The sequence below is a fragment of the Chelonoidis abingdonii genome, chromosome 4 (genome assembly GCF_003597395.2).
Source record: "Chelonoidis abingdonii isolate Lonesome George chromosome 4, CheloAbing_2.0, whole genome shotgun sequence".
Lineage (NCBI taxonomy): Eukaryota > Metazoa > Chordata > Testudines > Testudinidae > Chelonoidis > Chelonoidis abingdonii.
This window is the reverse complement of record NC_133772.1, coordinates 76,855,728-76,877,308: the sequence shown is the minus strand read 5'-3', so window position 1 is coordinate 76,877,308 and position 21,581 is coordinate 76,855,728. Positions and strand designations below refer to the sequence as shown.

At 44.3% G+C, this 21,581-nt stretch overlaps 1 protein-coding gene across 1 annotated transcript in view; it reads right to left on the bottom strand.

Annotated features, from left to right (window-relative positions):
* The window catches only part of TSPAN18 (tetraspanin 18), a 215,321-nt gene that overhangs the window by 95,569 nt on the left and 98,171 nt on the right, over positions 1-21,581 (bottom strand). The window contains exon 2 of the mRNA XM_032783426.2: positions 12,240-12,363. The gene's annotated coding sequence lies outside the window, so the exon portion shown is untranslated. The remainder of the gene's footprint in view (positions 1-12,239; positions 12,364-21,581) is intronic.

Genomic DNA, 21,581 nt, shown 5'->3' with positions numbered 1-21,581 from the left:
AATGCATTGAACAACTTTCCTAACATTTACCTTCCTTGCAAAGAACTGCTGTAGGCTGCTGCCACTTGGGTGTTACATCATTGTGAAGGGGAGAGGGATGTGTGACCATAGATGGGATGGAAGCCAACCATGAAATAATACCCTTATGAAGGTGTGATCCATGTTATGAAAAAGCTTGAGAACCCTAGCTGCAGACGTGGTACATGATACCACACAAGTTCCAGTGAACAAGATGTATAACTTAAGAACATTTCTAACCATTTCAATACTGATACAGTGTCTCAGTCAAGATTTATTTTTTTAACATATTGGCAATGTTACAAACACAAGACACAGAGGCACACAAACGCTAAACTCAGAAGCAATGTTTGAAGCTGGAAATTCTCTCAGCCTTGTGTGAGATTAGCTTGCTGGCCGCCTTCCTTTCTTTTGGAAGAATTCATGGAGCCTCTGAGGCTGGTCAAATAGCCCCCTGTTTCCTCTCTAATAGTGGTAGCTATTATTGCAGGAAACAGTACTGTATAAAGTTACTAATTATGGGAAGGCAGCAGGAACGAAGATATTTCTTTTAATACAGCGTCACCCCCAGCCGAACTGCTGGGAAATTAAGCACGGCAAAGAAATAAGCGTAGCTCCTCTTTGTGAAATAATATGTTGCATCAGTAGAGACTCTGGCCAAAGTATGCCTTACACATTGGTGTCAGCACGGAGACTGATTCATGGTTTGCAATTCTGATTATTGCCATAGACAAGGTTCTCTCACTCCCGGAAGCAAGACCACATTTATCCCATGCCTTCTCTTATTTTCAATGGCTTCCCAGCACCTCAGAACTCCCTAAGAAACCATCTCATTTAACCAGATTGACTCTTCAGTTACCTGTATGAGGTTAGAAGAATATGCATTGGGTGGGCAATCAGGCATGCCTGGACTCTAATCTCACTGTGCCCATTGATTCACAAGGGTGGGGGAGAGGGAGGTCTCTTTCACTTGTGCTGCGCAGCCTACCCAGAACATACAAATCTAACTAACTCGGCCATTGGATCACTTTCTCTCTTTAAATCTCTCCTTAAAACCCTACTCTCCCCCACTCAACAAACCATCTCTGAAAAGGGTTTTGCAACATCATAGAGAGAAGCAATAGAAAGATAAATGCTATTGCTTGTTTCAGGATTGAGTTGCATAGCAGAGCTGGAGGTGGTGCTGGTGGAACGGGGAGAAAACTGAATAGCAGGGAGTGCTGCAGGTGATTGTTGAGGTGCACTGGCAAAGATAAAGGGGAAAATTGCACAGCACTACCCCACACTCTGGGCTTAATCCAACAAGATGCTGAGCACTCTGGCTAAAATTCAGCAAGGCATTTAAATAATCCCATTTGCTTAAATAGTGTTTATATGCTTAAAGTTAAGCATGCGCTGAGGTGCTTTGGTAGACCAGGGCCACGTCACTCAGCACCTTCCAGGACTGAGCCTTCTGCCTTGTGCTAGTGAATGCTATCAATCCTTCACTCACAAATTAAAAACAAAGAGACAGTGCAACATTTACAGGAATGAGGCAGAGAGCAGCTCGGACAGGACAGAAGCACAAAGAAACATTGATTGATTATGCCTGGAACCCCATTTCCAGAAGAAATAGTAAAGAAGTACGTGTCTGGAACATCAGCACTGTGCAGCACACGGAAACACCTGAAAAACTCACCCAGCCCTCCCATGCCCTTACAGACTCCCTGGCTGATAGACATATTGTAAATGGCTTTGTGATGCAGTGAAACCTGGATCTCCATTAAGGATTACATTCTCTTCCCTCATTTCTTCCCTATAAATCAAGCTCATACTCCAAATCCAAGGGCACGTGTACTATGGTATCCATCCAACATACATTCCTCAGTAATAGCATCAGTTGGCAAGGGTGGGGGTGGGAGAATTGCTCACTTGATAAAATGCACCAGGCAGGAGATAGGCAAATAATAAATGATATCATCAGGAGGTCTGGGTGGTGAGGGTGTCATTTTGTCGCTGACTGGAGAGAGCTCTTTCACTTATTTCCCCAAGCCGCTGGGGTCATTCAAAGAAAGGAAAGGAACAATTATCAAAGACAACTTTCATAAACACTGGGAGCACTTAGGACCCTATCCTGTGAGTTGGAGTTGAGGGTGCTCAGTAACTTGCAAGGTCAGTTGTAACAGAAGGAACTGGAACAGCATCAAGAAAATGGTTCATCTGCAACCTTGGGACTAGGAGTAATGAAGGTGAGAAAACAACAGTAAGACGGTGTAAGCATTAATGCTCTTACCCCCCACCCCCAACAAATCCCATGCTCCCCATTCTGCCAAGAATGTGGGGTCATCAATAATGTTTCTTCTAGACAAAGGAGAGTAAATCAGTTACTCAGTCTGCGTCCCACAGGAAAGCTAAAGCCCCTTTGTAAAACTGATCTAGTAGGTAGGAGTGATTACTGAATCTGAAAAGGGTTCTATTACACAAGAGCTGACCCCCTATTCTCAGGGAAGTAATCCATTAGACTGTGATGGCTATGGCTACTCTAATCAGTTACAGTAACTCCAAGAAACAGGACAATCTCATGGTAAAAATCATTTGAAAATCTCACTAAGTGAGGCCAGTGTTTTCAGATATGGATGCCTAAAGTTCAAGGTACATCTACATGGCAATAAAAGACCCCTGGCATGGCTGCAGCTGGCCCTGGTCAGCTATGGGCTCGTGCTATAGGGCTAATAATTACAGTGTAGGTGTTCAGGGTTGGGCTGGACCCCAAGCCCCAAAACGCTGCGAGCAGGGAAGGTCTCAGAACCTGGGGTTTGCAATTTGTAGCCCTGCTGCATTAGCCTGAGTCAATTGACTTGCGCTCTGAGACTTGGTGCCGCAGTGTGTGTGTGTGTTTTTGCAGCGTAGGCAGACCCTTGGGTGATTTAGTATGGTTTCAAGTGGCTAACTTTAAGCACCATGTTTGAAAATGCTGACCTACACTTGTGACTGGCCATTCTGCAGTTTCACAAATAAGCCATTTCTGAGTGCCTTTGAAAAAGTTTTAATGGGCATGTTTTTTACATGCTGAGTAATTTCTGGAACACTCTGACACCGCTTTTTAAAAACACCACTCACCACCACCATGCCAAGATACAGACACATAGAACAGCCTGAACCAGGACACTCTGAATATTATCCATGCACAATACGAACAAATGATGTTGTGAGAATTACAGCTTCACATTTCCTGACTTCAGTGCATTTAAACTCACCATAAAGCTTCATTAATGTAAAGTAATTTGACTATTGATTCTTCTTCGTATTACTTATTTTGTACCTTAGATTTTGGCAGCAGGAGGCAGATTACTCTAAGCCAAATTCTAGTCCTAATCAATGTAATGGGAGTTTCACCTGCAGTGCAGCTACCAGATAATGTATGAAATTGGGAGGCAACTCTGGCAAGTGATATTCTTTTCTAGTAGCTTAATCTGTACACTGACCCAACTCAGACAGTGGGCCTGTAACTCATGATAAACCTTTAGCGCTATTCTGGAAGTCCAACTTTTAAATATGAGAATTAGAGGATCTACTCTGTTCCCTTGCTTCTTATATGTTGAATATTTGCAGGGTAAATGTATTTTTAAACCTTTTTTCTATTTTTTTTTGTTTTAAGTGAATTTGTTTTAGCTTAAAATTTAGACCTGTTTAAAACTTACATTTGAATTTACAACCATCTGCCACAAAGACTAAACTCACTATACATTGAGAGTTATTTAAATATCCCACGCAATATGCTGAGTGAGTAGGACACTGTCTGCCCTGACATACACCTCACCTGTGCAACACTTCCTATCTGAAATCAGCAAGGGTTGCATGGGGATTTAGTCAGAATATATATTACCCAACTATATAATCATTACACTGGAAGTTTTACAGCTATAGAGCAGAATATGGGAATGGACATACTGAGTCAGACAAGGGTCCATCTAGTCCAGAATCCTGTCACCAGCAGTTGCCAGTACCATATGCTTAAGTGGTAGTCAAAAGAAACATTTCAGATGGCACTTATGGAATAATCCGCTCATAAGGAAAGTTTTCTCCTAACCGTCAATATTTAATGCTTGGTTTAAGCTCTGAAGCAAGAGGGTATAGATTGCTGCCAAAGAGCTTGCTTACATTAGAATTAGCAGACAGTGCTACACCCTGTTTGAAACCTACTAACTAAGGAGAGTTTCCTTCTTTTGGGGAAATTGCAGAAAACCAAACGTTGTTAATAGCAGTGATTTCAAATGCCTTGATTTCAATCTGATTTACTTGCACTCAGTGCTTTGAGGTTTGTTCCTTTAATTAAAAAACTTATTTTGGGTTTTGATTTTGAAATAGAAACCTAATGGTGGTGAAAGGTCCTCAAATTATCCAAAGAACACATGCATGCTTGGCAGCAAGCTTCCCTCATTGCCACCCTGCCAATGTCTTCTCAGCTCTGATGAGTTCATCTTTAATGGAGCATCTACAACCAAGAATTTAGCCATGCAGTTCTCCATCAGTAATAGCAAATGTTGGAAGCTGTAATACAGACAAGGTGCGGGCATTTTTACTACTATGTCATTTAGTTCAAAATGCCTATATGCTGTTTACATTCCAGTTTCCATAATTCATTGCACCCCGGTGAAGAAAGTTGGGTCTGAGTTTTCCCAAATGTACAGAAGGCTATTGGTAAATAGTGTCAGTGCCCCATTCAGTCCCTGATCTCTGCTGATACTGCCGACATAGATGGCATTTGTCTTAAGGATGCTGGTACACATCCATTAGGAGCTGGTCTGAGACCAACAATTCATTTGTCACAGGACAAACAGCTATGAGATTATAATTTATTATCCATACTACGATAGCATCTAGAGGCCCAGCTGACTTTGGGCCCCATTGTGGTAGGGGCTGTACAGATAAAGAGTGAGAGGAACTCTGCCCCAAAATTTACAATCTAAAGAAATAATATAGAGTGCGAGAAAGGAAATCTTAGTATTAAAGTTAGCCAAAAATGATAATGATGTTTCATAAAAATACCAAATCATTTTTATTCTGCAAGTTTTGAAAAAGAACCATCTAAAAAAAATGTGAAAATTTTTTATGGAAAGTTTTTTTGTAGGGGAAACATTTGTCTATTTCTGTCATCCCACCCACTTTCCTCCCTTTTCCTCTTTTTCCATTTTGTCACTGAGAGGACAAAAATAGAAAAATGGAATTTTGACAGCCTTCCTCCCTCCTTCCATCCCCCCCCCCAAATTTTTTTCTTTTTCAGGTTTCATTAAAAAATATTAAAAAAAAAATCAAAGTTAAAATTTGTGCAAAATAATTTGTTGTCAATAAAAGGCCATTTTTCAGGGAAAAAACAACCTTTGACCAGTTGTAATTGTTATCCCCATTTTACAGATGGGAAAACGAGGCACAGAGATATTAACTTCTGTGCCCATGGTGTCTCAGGAAGTCTGTGACAGAACTGGGAATTCAACCCAGATCTCCCTAGTTCAAGTTCAGTGCCTTAAACACAAGACCATCCTTCCTCACTTGTTATTTCTGCATATAATACATATCAGTGACTGCTGATCTGAGCTTCATTTGAAGCAGAAGCGTCAGTGTTTCAGACCCAAACTTTGTTCCGGCACTCCTTGACACACTCACATCCCCAAACACACATGCTGCCACTCTGCTCCATGGGGAATCTCTAAGGCAACAGAGTAACTAATTATTGACTGCCATTAAGGTAAGTCCCCAATTTCATTCAATATTTTTGAAATTCACAAATCAAAAGCAAATCTGCCTGCACAGATCACAAAATAAGGAATCCAAAGCCTTTATTAATTCTCTTGAGTGACAGCAGCCCTGCAGCCTCCCCCAGGATGCAGCATGATGTGAAAGGAAGTTCTGCTTTCCAATGCTGTAACTTTGTGGAACTCTACTTGACAAAACACTTTGCACAGGATATAATCAGACTGAAATGATTTTATTAACACATGGTATTAGAAACATTATCTTTGTTAATAAATAGGTTTCTAGAGACAAATTACTTCTTCCTCATTTACTCCCATTTAAAAAATGCCATGCGAGCTCCCAGTTCCATAGGCAAGAAGACTCATCCAAAATCTCCAGAGCGTGGGCAGCTGCTAACAGTGTGAGGGTCAAGAGCCTATGAATGTCTTGTTGGCTATTAAGGGAATTTTCAGAGAAGATTGAGCAGGTACATAGCTGTACTCCCTATAGGCATGTCTCTGAAGTGACTCTTATTCTCTGCTCTCAGCTTTCATTTACATAAAGAGCCTCTAGTTGTCCTGGTTGTGAAAACCTCACAAATGTGAACTCAGTAGAAATGCAGAGATGGTCTACAAGAATCTGCAGAGAGATGGGAACAATAGCTCCAAGAGATGTGAATTGCCCCATTTATCCCAATAGGTGTTAACTCAGATGCCCAATGACAATCATTCAAATGTCAAAATTGTTAACTATTTCATTGCTCATGTGAGAAAGGCACATGAGGGTCACAGTTCTGCATGCTTCACTGTGAGCAATGTTTCGTTTTGATTCTATAAGTGGGAGATACCAACACTTATTTCCCCCAACCCCAATCAAGAAGAAGCTAAACCCAAGGTCTCGAGCAGAGCCCACGGGTGCATTGAAGTCCCACAGAGGGGCAGCAAAGTTCAAGAAGCCCAGTAGAGCTCAGAGAGCAGGCACAACCATATTTTGAACAGCAGCACAATTTACTGTGAGCAAATGATTTATTTTGGTGACTCACATGGGCGGAACTCATTTTGTTGATAGAAGAGTACCACAGTCTTCCCCACCGACTCAGCCCCTTGTCCAGAGAGAAATAGGGAATAAGATCCCCATCCAAACTTGTTACTAGCAACGTCTCCACTCCCACTCCCTTTTATAAAACCAATAGACAGACACAGGTGGTACATTTCTGTAGGCTCCTCAGAGTCTACAGACCCATTCTGGATAGGGCTATGAATTACAAAAAACAAACAAACAAACAAACAAAAACCACACATTGCTAGTCTTATCAGAGAAATTCACTCTTCATGGTACCATGACTGAGGGTGGTCAACAATTTTTGCTTGAATTTTATTTATTTAGTTAGTTAGTTTTAGAGACAAAAATGGCCTCTCTTCTCAAGGCAAATTTTCACATTTTCATAAATTTTGAAAAATTCTAGTTTTTCAACATAAAACCCCAAACTGAGAAACTGTTTTCTAAAGTAACCATCCCTCTCCCGCCCAAGTTTTACAGTGAAAGACACTCTCCCTCCCCAAAGTAAAGAAAAATATTTGTTTCTTTCAAAAAAAATCATGGAAAGGTTTTCTATTTGCAATATGTTCTAATCTCGATACAGTTAAGGTTACAATTGAATATCACAATGTGAAGGTCACGAATGGACCCCAAAAAGTTATTTAAAGAGCTTTTCACATCCTAGCAGCTGGATGTATTCACACCATTGCAATCAGCAGTCTCAGGAAAAGCCAGAATGGCTGGTAACACTAGAAAGCTGCACTTGAAGTATTGGCGACTGTATTCTGACTATTTTTATGGGAGGTGGGGGGAGGGAGAGGGGGAGTACCAAACACATACAGACAGATCCAATAACTGCCTAAAACCCTGAGTTCTTAAAGCTGATTACATATTTCCCCCTCCATGCTCTCCTGCTCTTTTCAGGAGTCAGGGGATTCAGATTTATTTATGCGAATATTGCTTTGAATGTGTTTTATATGCATCACTTAATGGGTTTGTTTGGGCTGGGACTTGTTTCTTCAGAGCAAGCGATTCTTGTTCATCAGCAAGCCAATCCTGCCCAAGAAAACACAGGGATTGTCTCTCCACCTGTCACCACTGCTCCCTAGTTAATGTACATGTTCTCCTGAGCTTGACTCATTCACCCATCCCCCTTTCTGATTGAGCAGGTGCTACAAGTCCTTCTCAGTATTTCAAAATTGTTCTTGTCATGCCAGATAGGACTCAGCAGCTAAATATCACAGCTGTCTGTGATTTCTGCTGACTGTTCAAGCACTCTATCTGCTTCCCTTCAAAGGGAAAGGATATGGTATGAAAACATTATGGTTATGGCTATGCAGAATTAAGTTAGACTCTTACCTGGTTCTTACCCCTAGTCTCACTTCCTGTCTGCACAGAAAAAACCTCTGTCCCGGGTTTGGAGGTGTTTTCAGATCCGGTTATCTGACCCAGCTGGGGGTAGGTGAGAATCCAGCTCCAATTCAAGTGACTGGAAACTACCCACTGTGCGGTGAGGACACAGGCTAAATCACTCCTTTGCAGACAGTCCTCCAATGGCCTTTCAAAAATTCTCCTCTCACAGGATATGCTTGTCTTGTAGTGCTCCCATCTGACCTAATGTAACACTGTGGGCACTCTCTGCCTCAGTTTCCCTTCTCTCAGAGGCCCGTAAGACCTCCACACAATCCAAAAGGGTGTAAGAAAAAATTCCCCTGCTGGGGCTCTACTTTATTTAATACATATAATCTGAAATAAATTCTCTTCCGTTGGGCTCAGGGGCTGCACAGCTGTCATCCTGGGGGCCTCTGCTTTTCAATCCTGACCTCTCTGGCCTGTAGTCACTCCTGCTGGCTCAGGGATTGCACAACCCTGTGCTCCAGGGACTATGGTCTCTTGGAGCTACTCTTCCTTAGGAGAGCTTCTCTCTCTCTCTGAGTACCTCCCTGCAACTGATCCCTGATGCTTGTTTTATCAGGCTCATTATTCAATTAACTACCAAGATAGGCCGGTTCCTCTTAAACTAGCTCATCATGGGTAGCCTGGGACCAAACTCTGCTTTAAGAGGCCAGCAACTCCATGACACTCCCTCAAAGGACGGAAAAGTTCTCCCGCAATTGACGCAACTGATTGGGGAAAAAATCCCATAGCATCTCAACTCAAAGACACACACACACACACAGGCAAGTGCTGAAACAGTGAGAGCACAGTCATGTGGTTAGGACTTTGCCATGGGAGCACTCAAACCTGGGAAAGGCTCATCTGGGGTGCTAAGACCCATGAGCCCATCTCCCAGGTTAACTCTGCAGTGCAGACACAGCCTTAGTATACACCATCACTGAAGAGTTAGCCTGAGTTCTTACTTGAGTATTGTCCTTAACCCTCCACTCCTCCAACACACAAAACCCTTTCACTTTAATTTAGTGGAGCTTTAAAACCAGACTTTGGCCTGGATGCCAAACAATAGAGTTAATTCTGCAGTGAAGACATACTCTGTGTTGTCACTGGGGAAGTGGGGTTGATCCAGTGCTAGTGGAACTAGCCTTGGTCACTGAATGGAATCGAGAGAGCACAGGATGTGCAGATAAGCAGAGAGCCAAAACTGGCACAAGCCACCAAATTGCACCACATAAGACTTCAGTCTCAAGCAGTTTTACAAACAAAACAAGGGTAGGGGAGGCATCCATAGTCTTCAGTGTAAACCCTCAGCTTCCTTTGTTAGCCAAGGACACGGGACTACATCTATCCTTTTTCACACACTTCATTTTCTACCACTGTTTGCAGCTAAGGCGAACTGAGTAACAGGTAATGCTTGGCTCAGTGGCACTTCACTCAGCCTTGCTAGCTCTCCAAACCCAGCTTTCATTCCACCCAAAGGTCTGAGCCTAACCTAATGAAAGTGAAGATCATCATACAAACAGATGGCAAGTTCTTTGCAAAGGCAGAACCCAGTTATAACAAGAGTCCCTCAATTCTGGAAATGGTTGTTAAGGACCTCTAAGCTGGGAGCAAAGCGAAGGAAGTGCAAGTTGGTCACTGTGTCAATGTCCTGCCACCTGCTTATCTCTAAAACAAGATACAATGAAAGACAAAGAGAATCTTTACTGGGTACAAACGTGTTACAGGAAAATTCACAGTAGCAGCCTTTGCTCTTAACACTGCAGCTGAGCTTTAATACGTTCTGTTACTTAGCATGATCAACTAAACTGGGACTAGAGACCCAAGGTGAAATCCATTGCATGCACTGTACGTACACCACACACACACACACACACACACACAGACAGAAAGAAAGAAAAAAAGAAATCCACCTTGATCCCTCTTGTCTACATATTCCATGCACAAAAGCAGAACAAATCTCATGAAGAGATGGAAAGAAGCTGACTATAAAAATCAATCTTTTGAATTAATTTAGCAAGATGCTGCTTTCTCCATATGCTTAGCAGTGCCCTGTAAGGAGTCTCAAACAGTAGGCGAGGCTGGGTGGTGGAGTAAAAACAAGGGACTCTCTACTGGTCCCCACTATCCATTTCCCCTGATGTGGGGTTGTTGTTTTGTGTGGGGGAGTGTGTGACTGCACTAAGAAGGATCAATGGCTTCCACATGGAGAAATGCAGCTTCTCAGAGGACCACCACCGTGATTTGTATTTTGAGTGTGCCTTGTACTCCACAACACCAACTCTAATGCAGTCCTTGCAGCAGCAAGATAAGTGTGAGAGACTGGGAGAGTACATGTGGCATATCCTATGCAATTTGTCTTCCTAGGATTTCTGAAACTCACAAAGGAGTTAAGTCTGGCAGGGATACCAAGGAAGGAAAATCCCAGATGCAGATGCTTTCCTCTCCTCTAAGAGATGCAGCAGCCAACCTCCAAGTAGAAGTCAGCTGAAAAGGAATTGGTTATAGCATTTAAAATCAATGGGTAATTTGGTTTTGGACTCAACAGGCAACCCTTCTTCCCCTCCAAACACTAAATCCATGTAACTCTATCCCCAAGGCTTAGAAAATACTGTGCTGATAAGTACAGTCATTATAGTAAACATTTTATAGGCTACGTTACATTGTCTTCGCCAATAAATCTTGGTATCAGTGGCTTACTTGGTGTTTGTTAAATCAGTCCAGATGCTTTAGAAAGAAAGTGATTGATCCAGCTACTGAAATTGGCCCCAAACCTCCCAATGACATGAAGCAACCAGAGTAAAATTTTGCTCTCTACTCACAGAGGGTAACTCAGCTTTGACAGTCTATACTCCCTGAAAACACAGAAAAAGGGACACCAGGGTAAAGGATGGAAAACATAGGCTGACTACCAGGAAAAGCTTCCTTTCAGGAGGATCACTTAGGATGTTGAACGGTTTCCAAGGGTAATGCTGGGAGCCTCCTCCACTGGATTATCTAAAACTAGATTGGAGTGTTCTGGTGAGGTCTGTAAGGAAGGACCCTTTGTTGGCCTTTGCGTGGGGGAAAGGGGGAGAGGGTAGTCTAAACAAGATCTATTAGGGATGTTCTAGTTCTAATTTCTCTAAATATATGTTCAACTGCTTCTTCCACCAAGTCCCTTCAGTAAATACTGCCAGAGGCTATAGCATTCATCTAAGAAAGGCCTGGGGCCAGTATACAGAGGGACACAGAGATCCTCCAGCAATGACAAACCAGGTACAAGGACACCAAATTCATACAGTCCAGAGAAACTGAAATTCAGCTCAGAGTCCAGCACCAGAGTGCTCTAGTGCCACTGACAAAACAGCCCCAGATAGTCTCCAGCGAGAGAAGACAACACAACAGCTTTGCATTCCTCTTTAGTTTCCAGCAATATTGTTCTTCCTACAGGCATCTAACACAACTCTCTGCCCTGCCAGGCCCTGAATAATGATGGATCAAAATGCTCCTGTGTTCCCAAGGAGAAAAGTCTGTGGGTACTAGTCACTACAGGGAGATACAAGATACCCAGCAGAGGGCACCAAATTTTATGGTCTAAAACATCACCCTCGGCACTCTTATGCTAAGCCAAACATGGCTAGTGCAGCCCTATGGTGCTTCTAACAAGGAGCTGCATGTGGCCAGCCTTCTCAATACAGTGCAGGAAATGGAGTCCTCCCATCACCTGCTACTAATTGCATCTGCAGTGGCCAGGGGTTAAGAGGTAAGTAAGCAGATTAATTCCATTAGACTCTGGAATAGTGTCTCAAGGGAAATAAGGAAAATCCCATCATTTAGAACAAAACAGGGGAATACACTGCCAGGGAGCTATGTTGGCCTATCTGAGGATTAGGGGGCTGGACTAGAAGGCACCATCTTTTCTAGCTCCAGTTTCCATGAGTCAGCATAATGCAGAGTTTCATGGTGGTGCAGCCCCTCTAGAAACAAACCAGGGAAGATTCCTCAGCTGAAAGCAGCACAGTAAACAAACACTGGCCAGAGCCTCAGCCTGGTGCCAGCAGAGTTAGAAGCGCTAAAGGAGCGGGCTCTCTTACCTGTTTCCCAGTGACAGGCTCTCAGCACAATACTTGTTCTTTTCCAGAAGTCAGGTTGAGGTAAGCATGCATCAATCAAGATCTCCTGCTTCAGCAACCTTCTGGTGATACTGGGCTGGCTGACCTGTCAGGAACAACAAACAAACAAACAAAATATACCAGAGTGTCAGGAACTGGGAGAAGATTTCAGGCTTCATTTAGTCACTTCTGCTTATGCAGCCGCTAGTCAAAAGTTCCCTGCGTGCCTGAATGAGCTCAATGAAAACACACAAACTTCTCCAGGCATATATGCTGCAAATTCCCCAAGGAGCAATCCGTTCTCACTCCTCAATGCCATGCCTAAGTAGCTAGCCTGGGCATAGTGGGCCCTTTACGGAGAAGGAGGAATCTGTCCACCAAGGCTCTGAAGCAGCAACAGAGTTGCTCTTCACCTTTTACTGATTCTTCAGGCACAGAGCAGCCTCCACAGAGGTTACATAGGGTTTCATGGTTAGTGCATTCACGGAGTCACATGGCATTGAGGATTCCCTGACCTCCAGGCATACAGGCAGCATGGAAAGAGGCAGGAAGGTGGGGATGAAAGGAAAGAATGCAGCATCAAGGCCAGCATGGCTGGTGGAGTGAAAGAAATGAGGACACAGTAAATGAGATCCAAGATGTAGGCTGGGACAGACATTTGAAAGATGAAGACAAGAAATGTAAACTCAGTGAAGAGGCAGAGGGACAAAGGGAGCACTGAAAGAGGGATGCTCTGATTAGGCAAGGAAGATGATGTTAGCAGCTGTATTTTGGATGCATTGACGTGGAGTGACAGGAATGACAAGGAGGTTGGAGAGGAAGAGGCTATAGTGATCAAGGAGGAACAGCTTTTGCCACTGGGTCAGAAAGGAGGGAGCAGATTGTCAATAGGTTGTGAGGAAGTGACAAGACTTGATAACAGTCGGGATGTGTAGAAAGGCAGAGAGGGTGGAGTCAAAGATGACCCCAGAGTAGTGATGCTATGTGACCTGGAGGAGACCTTCTGTCCACAACAGTGGAGAAGGGCAAAAGTGAAGCAAGGGGTTGGGAAGAACACTAAGGGGCTTGTTTTTATCCATGTTAAATTAGAACTGCCAGTGAGCCATCCAGGATGAGGTGATGGAGAGACAGACTGGCTAGAGAGAAACAGGACAAGAAATAAAAGCTGAATCCTTGTGAATGGATAAAGTCTCTCAGGGATAAGGTATAGAGTTAGAAGAGACAGGGTGTCCCAGGACAAAACACTGTGCAACTTACACAGAAAATAGGGGAGGGGGAACTGCCAAGAAGATGCTGAAAGAGCCATTTAGAAGTAGGATATAAACTGGACACTAGGAAGTTTAGACTTGAAATTAGACGAAGATTTCTAACCATTAGAGGAGTGAAGTTCTGGAACAGCCTTCCAAGGGGAGTAGTGGGGGCAAAAGACGTATCTGGCTTTAAGACTTAACTTGATAAGTTTATGGAGGGGATGGTATGATGGGATAGCCTAAATTTTTGGCAATGATCTTTGATTATCAGCAGGTAAGTAATGCCAGTGGTCTGTGATGGGATGTTAGATGGGCTGGGGATCTGAGTTACTGCAGAGAATTCTTTCTAGGTGCTAGCTGGTGAGTCTTGCCCACATGCTTAGGGGTTTAACTGATCACCATAGATTTGGGTCGGGAAGGAATTTTTCCTCCAGGGCAGACTGGCAGAGGCCTGGAGGTTTTTTTCGCCTTCCCTGGCAACATGGGGGCGGCAGGTCAACTTGCTGGAGGATTCTCTGCAGCTTGAGGTCTTCAAACCACAATTTGAGGACTTCAATAACTCAGACATAGGTTAGCGGTTTGTTATAGAAGTGGATGAGTGAGATTCTGTGGCCTGCATTGTGCAGGAGGTCAGACTAGATGATCATAATGGTCCCTTCTGACCTTAAAGTCTATGAAGAGTCGAACCAAGGGAGGAGGAGACTGCAAAAGCCAAAGAAGGAGGGGCTATCAGGAGGAAGAAGTGATCAGCAGCATCAAACACTGCAGAAAGTTCAAGGAGGAGGAGGACAGAGAAAGTGGCACAAGGATTGCCCAGGGAGAGACTGTTCGAGACCTTGTTGACAGAAGTTTCACTGGTGTGGGGAGGATGGAAGGCAGATTGGCAAGTTTCTGGCTGTGTGTTTCAGAGAAGTAGTATTTATAAATGGTAAGAAGACAGCAGCAAGTGAATGGCGAAGGTGTGGGGAGGCATTGAGAATGGACAAAGATACGTGACTAGCCAGGAGAGGATGGGTTCCATAGGAAAAGTTGGAGGGGGTGTACATAGTGAACAAACAAAAGACCTTGTAGTCAGTGTTTGGGGTAAAGGAGGAAGGGCCCTTGGGAGAGGAGCAGGTAGAGAAAGGTCATACCAGATCTTCTCGGTCTTCCCCTCGGAGAAGTCAGCAGAATGCTGGGCAGAGAGGGAGGAGCAGTACATACCATACAAAGTAGTTGCTCTGCTGAGCAACACTGGGTCTGGATCGCACTCTCATTGACAGATGGGATTCAGACAGGAACTGGTGCAACACAAACCTATGCCAGAGTGGTTACAGGGCTTCTCTCTCTCCTCACATTCCCCCTTCACCACCTCTCTCGTCTGACTAGCACAGCTCTGGCATCCCCTGTGCCCTTTCAAGTGCCAGATGTCACATGCTGGTCTGGAGTTTTAGCCTCTTACAGCATTGGAGGTCCGAATGTGTAATAAACACATTTATGGTTTAGGAGAAAAAATAGATGACAAACTCCTTTCAATCACCCATCAGACAATCCCAGTGAAGCACACTGAGATGGGGGTGCTGCACAGCATGCCAAGCCTCCGTTCCCTGTTGTGCTTTCTGAATGAGCCAGCCAGCATGAGCTAGCACAGCATTTATTTTGCTCGCCAGCAAAATGTAAATGTCATTAGTGTTCAGCAAGCTGGTGAGTGCTAATGTCATGCCAGGCCGCGTTCAATTAGATCCCTATCATGCACACTGGGATCAGCAGCTCTCCCCTCCACCCCCTACAACATCTTTGCCTTCCCCAGTGTTATTTCATACTTCCCAGATTTAAAAAAGGATGGAAGTAGGAAACCAGAACTCTAAACGTTGGGACCAGTCTGACATAGCCAGACTTGTGACACAACACCTCCTATGTTGTTAATTCAGCAATCGTAGAGTGGTAGCATAGCCCCTGGTCTAACCGCTACACAAACGGTCAGGAAGTCTGGCTTCTATTTTTGGCTCTGACACTGGCTTGCTATGTGACCCTAGCAAGTCAATTAGGAATACATTTTCAGCTAAATCTCCCCCATCTTTCACATATGTACACATACATACTTGTTCCCTGCACTTCACAGATGCAAGCACCTAAGGCTGCTATATGTTCCAAACAGATGCACCTATGCAAGTGCTAGACTATTTAAAGGGAGAAAAGAAGTATTGACATGAGTGCAGCTGGTTGCACGTACAAAGTGTAAGCATAGGTGCTTGTGTGTGCAATTTTGTCCAGGCACATGAGTAGATTGTCCATGGAAATCTACTCCTTTAATCTCTTTAAACTCTGTTTCTTCAAATGTACAATAGGGATATTTTCCTGCCCCTTGAGGGGCTAATTTATTCATGTTTATAAAGTGAGACTATCTGATGGAAGGTGTCATAGGCAGGTGCACAAATTACCATGAATCATCAAAAATTTGATTCAGTGACATTTTTAGTAACAATTTTCCTTTTCCATTAGGAAGGTATTGTGCTGCCCTTGTAGGTAACAACTCTTCATTGTCTGAGGCCATTTCAACCAATGCACCATTAGAAACAGAAGCACAGGGCTGTAACATAGTTAGGGTCACTAATGTTATATTTTGAGTTGTATGTGTTCTCGTGAGAGACATTTATTCATGTATCTTCAGTCATCTCAAATCATAGGATTAGAAGGGATCACAAGGGTCATGTAGTCTAACCTCCTGCCAAGATGCAGGATTTGTTGTGTCTAAACCATTCAAGACAGATGGCTATCCAGCCTCCTTTTGAAAGCCTCCAGTGAAGAAGCTTCCGCAACCTCCCGAGGAGTCTGTTCCATTGTCCTGCCGTTCTTACAGTTAGGAACTTTTTTCTGAGATTTAATCTAAATCTGCTATGCTGTAATTTGAACACATTCCATCTTGTCCTGCCCTCTGTGGTAAAGGAGAACAACTTTTCTCCATCTTTTTATGGCTGCCTTTCAAGTATCTGAAGACAGCTATCATATCCCCCCTTAATCTCCTCTTTTCCAAACTAAACCTACCCAGTCCCTTCAGCTGTTGCTCATATGGTTTGCATTCCATCCCTTTGATCATTTTTGTCGCTCACCTCTGGATCCTTTCCAGTTTCTCTACATGCTGTCTATACACTGGTGACCAAAACTGGACACAGTACTTCAGCTGAGGCCTAACCAGCACAGAGTACAATGGTATTATTACTACCCGTGACTTGCATGCTATGCCTCTGTTAATGCAACCTAAAATTGCATTTGCTTTTTTTACAACAGCATCACATTGCTGACTCACATTGAGGTTGTGATCCACCACAACTCCCAGATTCTTTTTGGCAGTGCTGCTGCCAAGCCAGTTTTCCCCCATTCTGTATTTGTGCATTTGTTTTTTCTTCCCTAAGTGTAATATCTTACATTTGTCTTTGTTGAATTTCATTTTGTTGTCTAAAGGCCAGCTCTCCAATTCCTCAAGATCCCTCTGAATTTTAGCTCTATCCTCCAAAATAATGGCCACCCCCCTAGTTTTGTGTCATTTGCAAACTTCATCAGTATACTCTCTAGGTCATCCAGGTCATTAATAAAGATATTAAACACCAGACCCAGAACAGATCTCAGTGGAACGCCACTTGAGACTTCCCTCCAATCCGACATCATTCCATTAATAGTTACACTTTGTTTGTGGTTGTTTAACCAGTTATGTATCCACTTAATGGTAGTTCTGTCGAGTCTAGATTTCTCCAGGTTACTTATCACAATGTCATGTGGGACTGTGTTGAAGTCCAGATATTTTATGTCTACCACATTCCCCCTATCCACCTGATCATGGAATATTATAGACAGAAAGGACTGATTAGTTCACCAAGCCCATCCTTCCTAGCCAATGAAAGATTGTGCCCTTCTTTGTCCAATATTTGGTCCAATCCAGTTCTGAACAGTGGAAGAAATGGGATTACCCTTCTTTCATTTGCCAGACCATTGCGAAATCTAACAGATCTCATGATTAGGGACATCTCATATAAACTGTCTACATCTTCTTCACATTAATTTCATCCCTTTACTCCCAGCCCACCTATAATAAATCTGGCAACATGGTGATGTTAGTACTACAAGAAGATAGGAAGCCACCGACAGTAGGTCTGCCACTCACTCAAACTCCTCTGCAGCCTCTACACACTTTCATCTTGCTGATATCTACAATTCCATTTATAGCCATTTGTCACTTTTGATAATTAAATGCAGTCATTGTACTGTCTGGTCTGGTAAGTGCACTAGGAATTTAGTTTCATGCTGTAGCCCCAGTTTGGACAGTAGACACCAGTTTGTAGCTTCTTGCTGCTGTACCCTCTCTCTCAAATCCTGTGTCCTAGCCTGAAGCCTAAGTGCCCAGAGGGGATGAGGAAAAGTTCTCCTTCACCAGGATGAAATTAGCTCCTACATCTTGCAGTCTATAAGGGCACTGGCACTGGATTGGTGTATGTAGAAGCAGATCCATCATTCTCTCTCGGTTCAGTGCCCATCTCACCCTAACATCGAAGTGTTGTGTGACAGTGAGCAGATGCCCCCTCCATGTGCAGACTCTACAGATCCTGTCTACCAGTTGTGACATCAGGGGAGTAAGAAGTAATCCCTCTTCTGTACACTCCTCAGTGAAATTTCCTCATATGTGCTCCTCTTTCTCTGTGGCTCAGAATCTTGTGTTGGTTTAAAGAGCGCAGCTTGGTTCACTACTGGAGATAAGAAGTTTTATTCAGCCCTGTTCACAGATCCTTCTCCTGCCACCATCTGTTAGCTGTGTGGCATTGTGGGGTGGATGCCTTGCTTGCAGGGTTTTCTGATCCCTCTATACTTCCACAATGATGCACATGGACATATAAACACAATTAACCAGGCACAATGAATGAATAGAGAATGTGAGAGAAAGAAAGAGAGGATGATGACGATGAAAGAAACATCTAAGTTGAATGTTCCTATAAATCGTGAGCAACACCAAACAGATGTAAAACCAGCCAATTTCTCATTACATTTTACAGCTACCATGACGTAAATCTCTGTACATTAAATACAGCTAAGATACAGCCACGGTCTTGGCACTAATTTGACAGATGCTGAGATGAGCGGTATCATAAATCAACATCTCAGCCTGAAACATGGTAAAAAGCTGTCCGCTCCTGGTTTGAAGTGTGTATTTATTTACATAGACAGTTCACCAATATGCCAAAAGGTTGATGAGTATGTGGTAGCTCTGCATTTTAAAGCATGCCACCAGGCACTCTGCATGAAGTGGTTCATCTGGCCAATGTCACTAGTTTCCGTTTATTTCCTTTGGGGGTGCAGGGGTGGGGCATCTCACCTCTGTGTCAGACATGACATAAAACAGACTTGGCTCCTCTTCAACAGCTTGCTATCAGAACACAAGAAAACACTTGGCCTCTGCAGCAGCACCACCCACTTCAAAGGCCTTGCACCAGCCTTAGGGACTTGGATACCTTTGATATGAACATGAGAAAAGCCCTTGAACACAAGTTGTACACAGCTCCTGGGGAGCCACTTTAACAAGATAGGAAGTTAATTAAGTGGGTAAAATCCCACATGTTGGAGGAACAGCTGAGGAATTATCTTTCTATCAGGTCAGTAATGAGGAATAAACCTCTCCCCCACACACAGACATTAACAGCTTGATATGAACTCATTGGCGTTCCAGACCTGGTACAAGACATGAAGTTCCCAGCAGAGGCATATGCAGCAGCAGCTGCAGATCAGACACTGGGCAAAAACATATTTTGCCCAACTGAAGGTGATGCTGGTAATGTGCCCATAGGCTTACACCTATCCAGCATAAAATGGACCAGGTAATAGCAACCCGCCTCTTTTACATGACAATTGAGCCCATGGAGACCATAAGCCCCTTGTTGCAATGCTCTGTCATGGTCCCAGCAGTCTGGATGCCCGACATACTACAACACAAGCTGCAGGGCCTGATTCTGCTCTTAGCGCAAACCAGGAACAACTCAGTTGAAGTCAGAGTTGGTAACCTGGTGTAAGACCAGTGTGAGAAGCAGAATCAAACTCATAGTTTCCATGTAGCACACTTTATACTTTATTGAAAAGGAAAGTAGCCATGAAGTTTTGTTTTTGACCATCCCTGTATCAGAGAAATGAAAATGAGTTTCAGAGAGGGCAGAGAGGGAGATAATAGTGAACAGATGACCCACAACCTACTTGATCAGGTGCTGAACAAGTCCACTTCCTTTACCCTACAGCATCTCCCTAGGCTTCTTGCCATTAAAAAGACTACATTATTCACCCATTACCACTCAGCAGCGTCTAAGAATGCAATTTCCTATTCTATGCTGTGACAGACCCAGGCCAGTGCGGTACAGGAGTCTGATAGAGGGCAAATATACTAGTCACTGGCTGAGTAGTTTTCTGTTCCCTGTACCTGTGACTAGAGCAGGGGCTGCACTGGAGTAATCAGGAACCTGCTAGAACCAATTAAGGCAGACAGGCTGACTAATCGCCTGCTGATGGACCAAGCTTCTCAAGACCGAGCTATGTTGCGAGAACTGGTGACCCAGGTAAAGATCCTTACAGAGCTGAACCCACGGCCATGAGAGGACGCAGATCATACGGGCCAGCCATTGGCTGCAGAAAATGACACGGGAGATGATGTAGAGGCATATCCTTCTGGCCTTTGAGAGGACAGCCCTACGGGAGGCCTGGCCTCGAGATCAGTGGTCTGGCATCCTTGCCCCATTCCTGTGTGGGGAGGCCCAGAAGGCTACTATGATCTACCTGAAGAGGCTGCAGCAGACTACCACCCAGCTGAAAGCAGAGATCCTGGCCGGATCTGGGGTAACGACTGCAGTGCGGGCCCAGTAGTATCAGGAGTGGAGGTACCAGGAAAATAAAACTCCACGGTCCCAATTGTATGACCTCATCCATCTCGCACGAAAGTGTTTGCGAACGGAGTCCCGGAGTCCAGGAGAGATACTAGAGGTTCTGGTCATCGACTGATACATGAGGGTACTTCTGCCAGACCTTCATGCCTGGGTAAGCCAGAACGAACCCTCCACCTACAATGAGCTTGTTGCACTGGTAGAAAGGCCAAGGACAGCGAGGGAGCTGACCCGACCAGTTAAGGAAGAGGCACCCTGGGTTAACGAGCAGCACGAAGCCCTAGAGCTCGAGTGACGGGGCCACCAGGAGGGCCCAGGTGGAAAAAGAGAGGGGCTGAAGGCCCACCAGAAGCCACAAAGAGTCAGAGCTCTGAGAGAGAAGAGGATCGAGATGTTAGACTGCCCAAACCAAGAGACTGGGGAATGCGTAAGGCCCCATACAGGTGTTATGCGTACGGGGAGTGGGGACATATAGCTGCACAGTGTCCCAATGCTGAGGAGCCGATGCAGTGTAACTTGGGGAACTGGGCAGACCCATGCTCCCTAATCCACCTTGTGGGGATCTCACTAACCCCACATATGTATTCCAGACCAGTAAAGCTAAATGGGGTACAGACCACAGCACTGGTTGATTTGGGGAGTGCTATCACGCTTGTCTTGGGGAAGCTTGTGAAGTGTAGTCAGCTGCTGCGGGCTAAGCGTACAGGGATAACATGCATCCATGGGACAGTTGGTTCTTACCCCACCATCCCAGGAAAAATTCAGATTCAGGGGAACACTACTGAGGTAGCAGCAGGTGTAGTCCCTAAACTCCCATACCCTGTGCTCATAGGGAGGGACTTCCCACGGTTTGGAGACTTACTCCCAGTAGGAGGACTGGAGAAAGAGGGGAATCCTGAAGTTAGTGAGGCATCCACAGTAGACTGTCAACCCCCAGTCTTCTCTGAAATATCCCCAAATTTATTTTCCATTCCCAGGCATGGTAGAAAGTCGAAAAGGGAAAGGAGGGCAGCTAAGGCCTTGGGAACCCGAATACTGGTCCAAAAGCCAGAGGGTCGCTCTCGCAGGTAGGTGGACCGAGCGGCTGAAAAGGAGGCCACCCAGGAGGGAGAAGCTCCTGAGTCTGACCCTCACCCTAATGCTTCTCAACCAGTAGAGGCAACAGAGACTGGGCCCCTAGATCTTAG